This window comes from Eulemur rufifrons, chromosome 1, assembly GCF_041146395.1.
Source record: "Eulemur rufifrons isolate Redbay chromosome 1, OSU_ERuf_1, whole genome shotgun sequence".
NCBI classification, from domain to species: Eukaryota; Metazoa; Chordata; class Mammalia; order Primates; family Lemuridae; genus Eulemur; species Eulemur rufifrons.
Window position 1 is genome coordinate 11175369 of NC_090983.1, and position 15477 is coordinate 11190845.

Genomic DNA, 15477 nt, shown 5'->3' on the forward strand with positions numbered 1-15477 from the left:
ACACCTCTTGGCTGCAGGGTGGGCCAAATTAAATACATATATATTTTCATTTACTGTATGTGCAGTTTGGTTTATCATCTTAAGATGGTGGTGCTGCTTATGGTGCTACTTCATCTGTGTACAAAAAGACCAATGCATGGTCTGTATTGCTACCAAAACATTTATTGTATATATGTGTTTAACATGTATTATGTATATATGTAATGGGTACCAGGCAAGGTATATATTTTTTATTTGGAAGTGTTTCACTTTTCCAAGTTTTCTTTATAGTGTTATGCTTATTTTCAATTTTTTTTTTTTCCTGATTCTGTCTGGTACTTAGAACTGTAGTGTCTTCATCCTTAATTAAAGAAAACTGTCTAAATGAATTCACGCATGTGAATGTTAGTGATCCTTAATGTCTTTGATTATGGAACATGAAACAGAAACTGCCAATTAAAGTCTGCCGGGGCATTTGATTGGGTAAGAGCAGTGTGTGCTGCTTAACATACTTTGAGAAATGATTTTGGAACAGATAGGTTTGCCTCCCCCTGTCCCTCTTCAGTTGGCTTTCAGTGGCCAAGTGTATAAAGAAAAAGATCTCTGTCAAGATTTTAAGCTGCTTTTGTTGATGGTGGTGCAAAGGGAAGAGGGAGAGGTGAGTAAAAATCTATGCTTTTGGTGGAAAGATTTGCATTCCCTGGATATGCACTAGAACAGCCTTGTCCGCCTTCAGTTTGCAAAAGCAGGTTGCCATTCGGGGTCTGGGGCCAGGCCTGAGACCCTGCATTTTTAACCAGCTCCCAGACAAGGCCAGTGCTACAAGTCCTGCTCTGCTGATGCCACTGAGTGTCGAGGTGAAGCAGTGGTATTGCTTAGCCCTGGTTACATATTGGCATCATCTGGGCAGCTTTAAAAACACACCAATGGTCAGGCCAACTTAGGAGATGCTGATTTAATTGGCCTGAGGTGGGGCCTGGGCATCAGGTGGTGGTGGTGGCGCTCCTGCTGCTGCTGCTACTGCCTTTTACGCTTCCCAGGAGATTCTAGCAAGTGATCAGGGCTGAGAACCACTGCTGGGAAGTGTTGCCCCAACTTGTCTGATTACTTGAGCTGCTTATTAGAAATTCCAATCCCCTGGAGTGGTCTAGGAATGGGTATTTTTAAGCAAGTGACTCCTCTGGTTGGCAAGATTAGCAAACCTTGATTTCTGTACCAGTGGAGCTTTGTGGATCATTTCACCACTAGAATCCTGGTAACACCTGCAGTTTGTGAAAACAGTAAACCTGGTTGCCAATATAGAAGCAGCCAAGCCCTCCCCTGCCCTTCTTTAAGCTTTCTTGCTTAAACAACTTAAAGCAGATGAGTGATGTGTTCTATGTTGTTACAGCAAACTCAAATTATTGGACATTTTTGAAACAGATTCAAGATTAATTTTTTAATTTAACTGAAAAAAAAATTTTTTATGAGCATGATGTTCCACCGAGGGTATAAAAACTGACTTTTCAACCTTTACTTCGTACACAAGGGCTAGAGGGATCTTCCTTCTCCCTGGCAGCATAAATGTTGTTTTCATTGTTACAAGGAGGCAGTACACAACATGATGTAATAAATGCTTGAAGTCATTATTTGATCTTCACTTTATATTAGCCTCCTCTACTGATACTTAGAAAAATAAACACTGAGTTTTTTCCCTCCCAGTGGTATTGCAAAGCAAACATCACTCTAGTCCCTATTGATGTACACGTATATATCCCTAATTCGTATCAATTTGAGGGACATATAGTTGGAATGAATTAATGGTTCAAATTATACTATGATTGTTTTATTACCTTTACAGATATACGGAAACTATAGCAAGTAAAACGTTGTCAATAAAAGGCCTTTGAGAATTAATAGCCTAGGAGAATTTGTAATTACCTCACTGATTCTATTATAAACAATAGCAACATTTATTCTGCATTCATTCTAAGTTAGCTACTAGCATTTCCATCAGTTATCTTATTTTATCTTTCCAACAACCCAGAAGTAGGCAAGGGATGTGTCTGTGATCACAGGCTACTGACGGGTGGAACATCCTTTCACACTGGGACTGCTTCATGGCAAAGTTTATATTCCCACTGACACCACTGCAAGTCTCTGGTTTCCAAGTACTTAAAAAAAAAAAAATCTGTACATTAGAAACACTATTACTCTGGCTGCCTTGTGTTACAAATTTACTGAACTGATATGATCTCACATGAACCTGAAAGCAAAACTCTGTTCACCTGATAACTTTCACCCCACAAGGTAACAGGGCCTTGTTCCATTTGTTTCATTTTTTTGTCTTTGTGTCTTGCTTAATTTGTGTCAAAAGTTATTTTCTGGGTCCTTACTATTTTCCTAAGTACATCTCTTTTCAGCAATAGCATAGAAATATCTGACTTTATTCTAGGAACACACAAGGACAGTAGGTTAAATGTGAAAGCCACATGAAATCCAAACAGCTGTGTGTTTAGGCATCACGTTTTACCTATTACCGCCTGTAAAATCTTTTATATCAGAACTTCTAATATGCTCTGTTAGGGATACTGATGATTAGAAAAATGACCAACATTGACAACAGAAAAAATGGGGAGGTGGATGCCAGAGTATCTTCTGAACTGGAAATGAGTCTTCACCTGAACTGAATCAATGGTCGAAACTCCTCCACAGTACAGAAATCCCTTCTCTGATAGACACTCAGTGCTTCTCAAAGCTTAGACTGTGGCCCACCTATATCAGTTTTCTAAAGGGCTCATAAGAATACGGATTTTAACAAGGGCCTTGGGAAACTATATTAATAGCAAGTTGGTTTCCCATACACACACACACACACACACACACACACACTCCTCTCTCCAGGATCGTTGTACACCCCGACCTTGAAGGAAATGTTATGTGAGTTCATTAGGCAATAGCCTGTCTTCTCTCCTCTCTACGCACACTGCTCCAAATTTCAAGGACCAAAGTCCTCTAATTGTAAATATTAGAGAAGAAACAATGTAGCTGGAGTTCCTCACTGCTCCCGAAAGACAAATGATTCACAGAGTAGAAATTAGTAAAATTAGTCTAAACTTATGTAAGAAATAGTATGAAAATTTGCATGTACAGCATTATCCAGCCTCCGGCTTATTTTCTGTAAAGTTTTATTGAAGTATAACTGTGCTCACTCATTTACACACCCATGTCACTACAACAGCAGAAATTGAATAGTTGTGACAAAGACTGAATGGTCTGAAAAGTAAAATACTTACTGTCTGGCCTTCTATAAAAAACGTTGTCCTCTGCCATAGATGTTTTCAAGAGGCAGAATTGGGATCTAAGGCACAGTCCCTTGCCGTGGGCTTCGGAAATTCTCCTGGACCTGTTAAAAAATCTGTCATGGTGAATGTTGGAACTTGGCTGCCATGATCCCAGTGCTCTTGGACACAGTTTATGATCATCTCTGAACCCCTATGCAGTTGGTTGTTGAAGTGCTGCCGGGACTTCTTTAAAAGAGTTTTATCTGCAAACACTAAAATACTATGTTACAATTAGGCAAGTAGAGCTGAATAAGAGTAGAGCTACGATGATACTGTTTTGTTGTTGACAGTTTTTCCAGATCGAAAACAACGAAAAGAAAAGTAGAAATCAGTTAAGGGTTGTCTTTTTCAAATAGAGGTTGGTTTTCCTTGAGAGAGTCCAAAGGGAAGTTCAAAGTAGATTGGTATATCCAAAACAGCAAGAGCTTAACTCCTAGAAGGGACAATAAACAGGCATTTCTTTTCCATTCTCTTTTACAGCTTGTGATCAACTGCAGTGCTGAGAATGGAAATGAGTCCTAGGGGTGTGAACTCTAGCCAGGAAGACAATACCTGGTAACCTATGAGATGAACATAAAATATTTGAGGATTGTTGGATTTTTTTCTAAATGAATCATTGTTCTACATTAAGTCATTGATAAAATAGGAAGGTAATTCTTTGTCCTTTTTATCATAAAATTCCAATATTCACTCATCACACCCTCAGTATGGTTGAGGAACTATTACATGCTAGGAGTGCGTTGTGGCATAAGACAAAATTCTTGCCTCTTTGAAGTTCCCATATCAGTTCTGGAAGTCATCTCAGATTTCAATTTGTCTGGACTACTTGTTTTATAGAAAAGGAAGTTGGATTTCCATTCCACCCCCATTTAACATGACTTGTTTTAAAATCATATTATACCAGGTTGATTAAAATGGATTCCAAACATCCTCCTCCCAGCCAGTTTTGGGGTACTCTCCCAGGCCCAGTCTTCAGCATGTGCAGCTGGTGCACTGATGTGGGGAGTCATGCCCCACGAGGTTGCTGGCATTGCCCTGCAGAGCCAGCCAGCTGGAGGCTGGGAGAGAGGTGCGGTGCTCGAATGGAACAGAGAAAGGACTAGAAAGCTGAACCAGGAGAAGCTGAGCAGGCAGGTGGGGAAAGGTTCCCAAATTAGACTTTCTCGAACAGGCCAGAAAGCATCATGAAACCAGAAAGTGTTTGTTACTGCTGGGTGGAACCCTTTAGGTATCATTTGATACAATTCCTTATTCTCCCAGAAAGTCAAGAAACTGCAGTCCCCAGGGTCTCACCCATGAGTTCAGCTCATGTGGTCCCCACACAACCCTTCATCCCAAAGGTTGGTTGGTATTATGACAGGATTTTGCAGAGTAAAAGAGCTATGGTCTAGAGGGGGCCTTGTCCAAGATCACCCAGTTGGGATTCCAACTTAGTCCCATTAGTAATAGGCAGACACGGAAACAAACAAACAGAAGCCATGTCCTTTACAATCCTGATACATATTTTGTCAGAAAATGCCATGTGGAATCTCTGGATTGCAGTTTAGATACTCTTGACACAACCTGTCCCCTTTCCCAGGGCTCCAGTCTCCAGGCCGGCTTCCTTCTCTAGTGCTTTTGAAGACTTCTGGTTAAGTCAGGATGGACAGCCTCCTCAGCTGTCTTCTTACTAACGTCTTGACACTTGACTCTTTTTTTTTTTTTTTTTTTTTGAGACAGAGTCTCGCTTTGTTGCCCTGGCTAGAGTGAGTGCCATGGCGTCAGCCTAGCTCACAGCAACTTCAAACTCCTGGGCTTAAGCAATCCTCCTGCCTCAGCCTCCCGAGTAGCTGGGACTACAGGCATGCACCACCATGCCTGGCTAATTTTTTCTATATGTATTTTAGTTGGCCAGATAATTTCTTTCTATTTTTAGTAGAGACGGGGGTCTCGCTCTTGCTCAGGCTGGTCTCGAACTCCTGAGCTCAAACAATCCGCCCGCTTCAGCCTCCCAGAGTGCTAGGATTATAGGCGTGAGCCACCTCACCCAGCCAAAACTCGACTCTTAATTAAGGGTTTTTCCCTGCCCCACTAGGTTAAATGCAGCTACTCATTTGCTTTTCACAGAAGACCAAAGCCAAATACACACACGTGCACACACACACCCCTCAACCCATCCTTACACAGATGTACACACACACCATCCTGCTCATGCATACACACATCACACACAATTCAAGGAGGAAATGTTAATAATATGTCTAAAACAGCCAATTTTTTTTACGTCAGCGGCATGTTTCTGGTTTAGATTCAAATATTTCATTTAATTATATGTCCTCTTCTTGTCCCCACCACACACCAACTATTCCAGTTAGCAGGGTCCCATGTCCCATATGTGGGGGGGAAAAAATGTAGAGTTCTGAGTTTGGTTTACTTCGTCTGTTGCAAAATAAAATAAGTTTGGCTGAGCTAAACAAACTTCTTCCTGAAGAAAGCATCCCTCCTATTTCTGTTTGCTGAAATGTTTGACAGATGGGAATCTGATGGGGAGTATTTCTTTTAATGACCGTGTGAAAACTTCAGTTCTCATCTTTGTCTTGCCACGAACTGACTGTGACTGAGCAAAGCACTTCTCTGGGCTCTCCAGCTCTGTGTTTATAAAATAGGAGGGTTATCCGATCCTAACCTGGAGCTCAGAATGGTTTTCAACGCTCTCAAATCGAATGCAGTGTTTTTCGTGGGTGTGGCTGTGTGCATCTTTTATTCCTGGGGAAAAGAGACTGTGACGTCCAGTGATTTCACTAAATGCTCTGTGATTGCACAGAAATGATTTCTTAAGAGCAGAAAACTTCATGATTTTGCCATTTGATGCTGAACTTTCAGCCATGCTTCCTGAGGGGTCAACCCAGACAACAAGTGGAGTAAAAAGTCATCCTCCCGTGGACAGCAGGCACAGGGACAGGCAGAGAGAGGCCACAGGTACAAGCAGGGAGTACGTTAGGTCACTTATTTATTTCTTTAGGTTGTTGGTTTGAGCTTCCCCAGACATGTTTATTAGAGAAAGAAGGCCGTGGTTGGTTTTTGTTGCTCATAGTTGTAATAAAATTCTGTGTTTGGGTCAAAAAATGTTTCATGATTTTTATGATTCCCTGGCAAATTTTATAGAACTAGGAACTGACCTAGGGCAAAAAATAACAGGTCAGTGAAGTGTGTTCCTATTATTTTTCCCCTTAATGCTACATAATGGTTGAGGGTGTGCATTTCCCCTTGCCGAACGCTTTCATGGGACCCCCCATCTTTCTGGAAGAGAGAGGACACATCTGATAAGCTAATTATTTTTTCCCAGAGGTATATGACATTAATGTATTAGCTCCCTGGGCTTTTGCCTCAAAAAGAAAACCTAGGCCGGGCGCGGTGGCTCACGCCTGTAATCCTAGCACTCTGGGAGGCCGAGGCGGGTGGATCGCTCGAGGTCAGGAGTTCGAGACCAGCCTGAGCAAGAGTGAGACCCTGTCTCTACTAAAAATAGAAAGAAATTATATGGACAACTAAAATATATATATACAAAAAAAAAATTAGCCGGGCATGGTGGCGCATGCCTGTAGTCCCAGCTACTCGGGAGGCTGAGGCAGGAGGATCGCTTGAGCCCAGGAGTTTGAGGTTGCTGTGAGCTAGACTGACGCCACGGCACTCACTCTAGCCCGGGCACCAGAGTGAGACTCTGTCTCAAAAAAAAAAAAAAAAAAAAAAAAAGAAAACCTACCCTAAGGGAAGAGAACGCTTTAGCAAAAGGGAACTGATTGCTAACTGAGGAATTTTAGATTTCAGTGTGGGAGGATATATTAGTGGGAGAGTTGGGGCAGGTTTAGCACTTGACAGGCACTGAGACTTGCAAACGATATGAGGTGGTCTCTTTCTCCTATATGTAATTAAAAATAAAACTTTGAACATGATACAAAACTTGCCTGTTTGCTAAATGAAAATAGCTATTTTTTTTTAAATAGCTTTTTTCTCTAGATTTTCAGAATAATTTTAATTCTGGATGAATTTATCAAAGGGAAACTTGCTCCTTTGTCTGGAGGGGCCAGAGGTCCCTGCCTGGCTGGTGCTCCCAAGTCCTGCCTGGGTTGAGCATCCTCCCTCTCACGTCTCCGAAGCATCTCTGCAGCTGCCTGCATGTTCCACCCGTACTTGAAGTGGGTTCTGACCCACTCCAGCCTGCTTAGTTAGGTTGGTAGAAAAGAAAAATACTAAAGCAGGAAAAGAACTAAAGCATTTCCTGCTGGCTGACAAACAACTCCTACTTGTTGCTACTAATGAGAAATCTATTTTTACTCTTCTGTCCCCCAGCAAAGGAGTTGATCTTCACGACACAAAGAAACCCTCAGCCCCAAATTTTAAAAGTATGTTACTCTTTGGAGATTATAAACTCAAAATATCTTCTCTGAGAAACTAGACTACAATATTCCAGGTAAGAAGACTGCTCACTGTGTGCATGTTCCATAAAAACATTGAGCCCTCGACGGAAACATAAACAACTATCAAAGATTTTCACCAAGGTGACCATACCATTGAAATCTGCCATGTATTTATTTACTGGTCAGGGAGAAGTGAGGTTTTACCTAGAAAATGGCTTTGACATTGGAATTAGACAGTCCTAGGCTGTCCACTAACTAGCTGAGAGGCCATGGGAAAATTGCTTAACTTCTCAGAGCTATAGTGTTACCATCTGTAACGTGGGGATGATGATGATTTGCAGGGGTCTGGGAAGGATTACAGGCAACCCTGCCATATGCAAAGCATTTGGAATAGCGCCTCATCCATAGCTGACCCCTAGGATGTTGTAGACATTATATATCATCATAATTTTAATTCTGAACATCTTTACAATATTGGGACAAAATCTCTTCCTTCATGCCAAAACAGTTTGCTCCACCTTTTTGTAACTGTGACGTTTAAAAGGCCTTAGACAGGAGTCACTCCTCCTTTGAAGTCCTTATCTTATCTTTTGGGTAGGAAAGGCCTGTGCTCAAAGAGAGCTGATTGGAGGACGCCAAGGATGGGATTTTGTGATCAGGGCACTGCTTCTCAGACACCATTCCTGCGGCTTTCTCAGCACAAGACTGGCCCAGCGAGGAAACGGATGTCAAGAATAAGGAACAAGCCAGCTAGTTCTACCTTGAATTCCAACTACTGTGTCACTTCCTCAAGACAGGAGCTGCAGCTGGAAACTCCCACCCGATCCAGACGTGCTAACCTTTAAGTTGGATTCACGTGTGGTTCCAGAGTCTCGCGCTCTCACACTTTTTGCTCATCCAAATGCTGTCATTTTGTTCTGAACCACAAGCATTCTTTCGGAGATGCTAGTCCATTAGCAAATAGCCGTCCCCCCCATACCATTTGGCCCTGGGGTTGGCCAGGTTCAAGTTCGAAATTTAATATTTAGGCCCCAAATTAAAAGATATATATATATTTAAGAAGAGGCTGTTACGTCTCCTTCATTCGTGGTCTAGGTTCCCCCCTCCACAGCACTTTCACAAGAGGGAGATGAGGTGGGGGGGTGTCCAGAGAAACCCTGCCCAGCCAGGCCCTGCGACCCGGATGCAGGCGGTGCCCTTCCCAAGACAAAGGAGCCGAGGGCCCTGAGCTGGGCTGTGCCCGGCAGGCCTTGCCCTCTGCTCCTTCCTCCTAGCTTGTTTCTTTCCTTCTCCTTCTGCCTTTCATTTCTCCATCCCTCCATTGTTGGGCTGGGCCAACCTTTCACGGTCTTATTTTTAGTTCTCACGTGGGAACTCCCACTCGTGTCTCTCCCCACTTCTTTTTCCCTTTACCAAGGATGTGCGATTATTTTCCTGCTTGTGTGTTCAAGGGCGTCGGGAACATTGTGTGCTACGTTTAACCCCTTGCATTTCCCCGAGGTGCTTTGTTCAGTTGCACATGAACTTTTAATTCTTTCCAGGCTTGTGTGTTTTGTCCAGACTGCAGCTTTTCTGGAGCTCGGCCTGCCTCCTTGTTTTGGGGAAGCTTATTGCTTCACAGTGAGACCATCTGACAGTTGTTATCTGTGACCTGCGAACAGAGCTGCCAGCGATGAGTGCCAGAGGCAGCGATGACTTGTTCTTCTGCAAGACCTCCCAGCTCCCCAGCCCCCACCGCCATCTGGGACCACCCGAGAAACGGGACCAATGTGACACCAAATGTTCACGGGAGGATGGAAAATTTCTCCGGCCTCAGTCTGGACAAGTCCCTAACAATGGAGAAAACCATCAGATCTGTCTGCATGATGTCTGCTGTGGTAGTCCCTCCCTGTCTCCTACCTTGCTCCCTTCCCCTCTCCTTCCTTCTCTTCTTTCTTTCCTGCCTTCCTTCCCACCTTCTCTACCTCTTGCAAAACGTGGTGGCCTGGCTGCTGGGTACCATCTCTACAGGAGGCAGAGTGGCAGATATAACACTGAGTACAACCCAGCGAACCATGTCTTCCAGGAGGTTCCCAATCACATGGAGAATGAAATCCATGCTCCTTATCCTCCAACTGGGCCCTGCAGGGACTGGCCCTGCCTGTATCTTCATGTCCCCTCACCACGCTTTCCTTTGATCACTCAACTGTCAGCTCATTCCTGGCTCAGTCTTTGAGTTTGCCGTCCCCTCCTTCTGGGATGCTCTGGCCTCCGAACTTCTCAAAGGGGCTTCCCTCTCATCCTGGTCCCAGCCCGAAGCCTCTCTTCCCAGAGAGCCCTTGGCTTATCTTCCCTGCCTTTATCATTCCCTGTTGCCTATCTTGTTTCAATGTCTTCACAGTGCTCTCTCCATTTGACACTATCTCTGTATTTGTTTGCTTGTGTATTTTCTGCCTTTATTCTGGAAACTCTTGTCTTTTTCTCCATGTGGTCCCCAGTACCTGACACATAGTTTGTCCTCAATAAAAAAATCTGTTGAATGAATGGATAAACACTTATGTTAGTAGGGGACATAAGAAATAAAAATAACATCACCAATAATGACAGCAATAATAATGACTGAGTTGTTTTTCTTTTTGCATTTTATGCAGCACCATCCTCAAAACAATTATGAGAAAGAGTATAATTTTACATTAAATATTTTTGCCAAAACAACAAACGGAGGCTCCCAAGAGTTGGTATTTTCCCAAGGCCACCCACCGAGTGTGGCACAGACCTGGGATCCATCCTCAGACAGGTCTGACCCTGAAGCCAGCAGACTTTCTTTCCTCTTGACCGTGACGTGGAACACACGTAAACAGCTCTGATGCGAGGCAGAAGGAGATAAGCTGCAGGAGAGGTGCAGATAAAACATCACGGGAATTCAAAGAAGGAAGAAGCGGCCTCCGGGGAAGGGCAACAGGAAAGGGTTTGTGACAAGGTGGTTTTGTTTTTCTGGGCCATGGTGGGGGGATTTGGACAGTTGGGGGTGGAACGTGAAATGGCAGGGCATTTCGAGGAAAACCATCAGAGGTTACCATGGTGTGTGGGGGGGGGGGGGGGTTGTGCACCTGCACCCTGTGGGGCCTGGCCACCCCTGAAGGGACAGAGGGCTGCCCTGCGAACCCACGTTGTCTGGCCCTTGCTAGCTGCTCACATGGTGCATTTTATCCACCACCATCCCAGTTCTTGTCTCCTGACCCAGTGGCACAAAAGAAGTGGAAGAAAAGGAGCTATGTGACCGGTTCTATTTGGTCCCCCTGCGTTGAAGCCTGGTTGGCATTTGCCAAGATCTTTAAATACATTTCTTTGGAAACAAAAAAGGTAAAAAAAAAAAAAAAAAAAAAAAAAAGAATGCTAATCAACTCAAGGAGTGGGAAAGAGAGCAACAGAGCAAATCCAGAGAAACAAGAGGAAAGGAAACAGCATTAATGACAAAATAATAGTAAAGATTAACAATAGCAAAATCTGGCTCTTAGAAAATATTAAGAAGATAAAAAAAGACCCTTGGCAAGATGGCTAAAGATAAAAAAAAAAGAGTGCAGATACAAATAAACAGAATTCAGAGAACAAAAGGGAAAATAACTTAAGACATGGAGGGGATTTTTTAAAAAAATAATTATAATACATATTTATTTGCTAATAAGTTTGAAAGTCCAGGTGAAATGCATACATTTATGCAAAAATATCAAATGTTAAAACTGATGAAAGACACGATAAATAGCTTGAATAGATCAGTAAGTGTTTAAAAAATTAAAAAGATAGTGAAAAAAATCTCAATTTTCTCCCAAAACCCTTGGCCTAGGTGGTTACATATGAGTTTTACCAAAATTTTAAGTAGTAGTTAATTTTTGTCTTACAGAGTTAGTTTAAAATAAGCAAAGAAAAATAAAGAAAGAAACAAAGAAAATGGGCAAAATCTGCCCAACTCATTTTATGTGACTAAAACAATCTAAATTCCAAAACCAGATAACAATAATACATACACACATACACACCCCCAATAAAGCAATAAGCTATTTCATTAAATAATGTTAATGCAAAGGTCCTAAATAAAATAGGAATATCTGTATCCAATAATGTATTTAAAACAAAATACAATATAATCAAGGAAATTTTATGCCAGGAATTCAAGGATGGTTTGCCACTGAGAAATTTATAAATGTAATTCATTACATTAATAGAAAAAAGGAGAAAAATCATGTGATTATCTCAAGAGATGCAAAGAAAACTTTTGATACATGTTAACACCCATTAACCGTAAAATAACAGTCCTCCAGAATTAGAAAAGAAAGCCCTACATTTCTTTAAACTGAAAAAAGTAGTATATTAAAAATTTACTGCAAACATAACAAATAGACAAACTTTAGGTGCATTTTCCTTAACATTGGGAGCAAGACAAGGACATCTACAGCTTCTGCTTAATATAGAACTAGAAGTTCTTGCCAATGTCATAAGGAACAAAATAAAAACAAAAACAAAGATGTATATACAGAAAAGAAAGAGATAAAATTATTATTTGTTGATGATATGGTCACCAATCTGGAAAAATAAAAAAGGAGACAAATTTTTAGAACTAGTAGGAGAATTTAACAAGACTGCTGGATATAAAATCATTCTATGAAAATCAATAGTATTTCACAACAACTTGAAAATATAATAAAGATAATATCCCATTCACAATAACAACAAAAGTATAAAGTTTCTAGGATCTAGCCTAACCAAGAATTCACAAGACCTTTATGGAGAAAATATTAATAAAAGACATAAAAGATGTTCAGAGAAATATCCATGTTCTTGGATGGGACAAATTTACCTATAATTTCAACTCAAAAAGTTGACACATAAAGTTAACCATCATAAGTACCCATCCAAGTAAGGTGGTATTAGGAAAACTTGGAGAAAATACAAATGAATCCCTCCTTGATATCTCAAATAAAGGAGGACTTTGAATATATTTAATCAGATAGTTAAATTTGAAAGAAAAGCTCTTCAGTTAATATTCCAGAAGAAAATACAGAAGAATATCTTTGTTACGTAGAGCAGGGAAAGATTTTAAAAATAAAACTTCCAAAGCAAGATTATAAACTAGAAATCTGAGAAATTTGATGACATCAAAATTAAGGATTTCCAGTCAACAATGGACATCATGACTGGAGTGGATATATTTAATGGCAGAATGACAGGTCTTTACAATATCTAAAGCTAAAAATTAATATCTAGATTAATCAAGAAACTCTTGGAAATCAAAGAGAAAAATAGAGCAACTCTATTAGAAAAGTGGGCAAAGGACATGAACAGGTAGGATACCTGTGAGGACACCTCAAAAGCTAACCAGTATTGGAACAGGATTCAAAATTGAAATAACAGTGGTATATTGGTGTGCACCTACTGGACTGACAATTAGAGAACTAAATAATCAGTGGAGTGTGGGGAATGGAAATGCTTCCATACCGCTGGTGGGAGTGTAGACTGATCAGCCTCATTCCAGAGTACGATCTGGCATTACTTGGTCAGACGAAATAGGCACATAGGCTGGGAACTAGCAATTCTGCCCGATGAATTCTCATGTGGATTCCTAGGAAGCTGTGTACGAAGGTATTAGTTGCAGAGCCACTTGTGGCAGAGAGGTTAGGACCACCTGGGTGCTCGTCACAGGAAGAGTGGCGAGGTAAAATCAAATGAGTGCACTTGGAGTTGACAGCACCACTTAGCAGCAGTGTTAGATGTTCACAAAGGGAAGTGGATGGCTGTTCCAACACAGTGCTTAAGGGAAAAGGTAACAAATGGAATGAGATCTATAACACAACAGCATTTATGTAAACAAAAGAATGCATGCACAAGGTACAGTTTACAGGAATATATTTTTAAAAAAGATATGCATTCAACATATTAGAATGGTTGACTGTATGAGGGGGAAAGAGAATGGGAGGGCATAGTGGGAAGATAAAAAGGAATAGATATTTTAAAAAAATAAACAAGAGGAGCCTTATGAAAATTGAGGAGCATGTATGATAAACCCAAACTTCTGTCCCCAGGTTTAAAAACAAAACTAAACTAAAATAAAAAAAGGCCTGATGCTATAAACAAAATGAAAATGTCTGTGAAAGTGAAACTTTGGAAAGCCCCAGGCCCAGATGGTTTCACGAAGTTCTACCAAACCTTTACAGAGCAGATAACGCCAATGCTACCCAGGCTGTGTCAGAACAGAAAAAGAGAAAACCTGCTAAATGCTTTTTTGTGAGGCTGGGATGCCATTGATCTCACAATGTGACAAAAAGTGCACAAAAAGAGAGACATACACAATACTACATGGCTATCAGTGCGAAAATCCTAAATAAAATATTAGCAAATAGACTTCAACACATTAAAAGAATCACTCACCATGATCAAGTGGGGTTTATCTCAGGAACATAAGAATGATTTAAATATAGGAAGATTAATATAATTTAGCAAATCAGTAGCTGAAACTATGGAGGTCATTTGTCCCAATATACACAAAAAAGGCTTTTGATAATATTCAACATCCATTTTTTAAATGAAAAGCGTCCCTTAATAGAAATTGATAGAGCTTGCCTATACACACACACACACACACACACACACACACAAGCCATTATTGTTCTTACTGGAGAAACACTAGAAGAATTCCAGTAAAGATGGAAAGATATCATCACATCTTATAAATAAGATTATAATACATGTAATAGGATATAACTTATATTAGAGGAATCAGTAAACTTTGTATGTAAATTCAAAACCAGTCTGAAAGTATAATGAAAGAAAAGATACCATTTTAAATAGCTTCTAAAAAGATAAACTGAGTAAATTTAGCAAGTAATATACAAGTTGAATGTGAGAAAACCAAATGTTCTGAGGAAGACAGCATTAAGACTTGAATGTATGAAAAGACACACCATGTTTTTGGTTAGGAAGGCACAGCCTCATAGTGGTGTCAATAACACTGTCCCAGTAAAAACACCAGTTGGTTTGTTTTCCTATGTAGGAAATTTGTTTTCCAAAGTTTATTTTCTAACGTTTACATGGAAAAGTATGTGAGCAAAATTAGTCAAGAAATTTCTGTCAAAAATGAATAATGGAGGGAGGGCTAATCATGAAAATATTAAAACACATATATGTAAATTTTGTTTTTGAATGAGAGGGCATTTCAAACCAGTGGGGAACATATGGTTTACTCCATAAGTGGTTTGTCACCTATAAGATTGGCAAAAATAAAAAAAGTTTTGGCAACACAACGTGTTGGCAATGATATAGGCAGCAGGTACTCTTCTGTGCTGAAGAAACTGTAAATTGGCACCATAAAGGGGGCGGTTTGGCATTAGGTATCAAAGTTACAAATAGATATACCTTTGATTCAGCAATTCTGCCTCATGCGTTTTTCTCGATAGATTTACTCGCCAGCGGGAGTGTGTGCAAGATTTTTCACTGCAGTGTTGCTTGTAATGGTGAAGGACTGGAAACCAGTGTATAGTCAACGGTGGGGACTAGTTATGTAAATCATGATACCTTCACATAATGAACTGTTCTGTCCCTATAAGAGCGAATGAGGGAAATCTTTGTTACTGATGCAGAAAGATCTCCAAAATCTGTCATTAAGTGAAAAACGCAGCCAGGCGCAGAAGAGAATACATTGTGTATTATCAGTATGTAGAAAAGGAGGAAGAAAAAATATGTTTCTGTTGCCTTGCATGTGTAAATTTATACAAATATCCAGAGGAATGGTAGGAAAGTGAAATCAC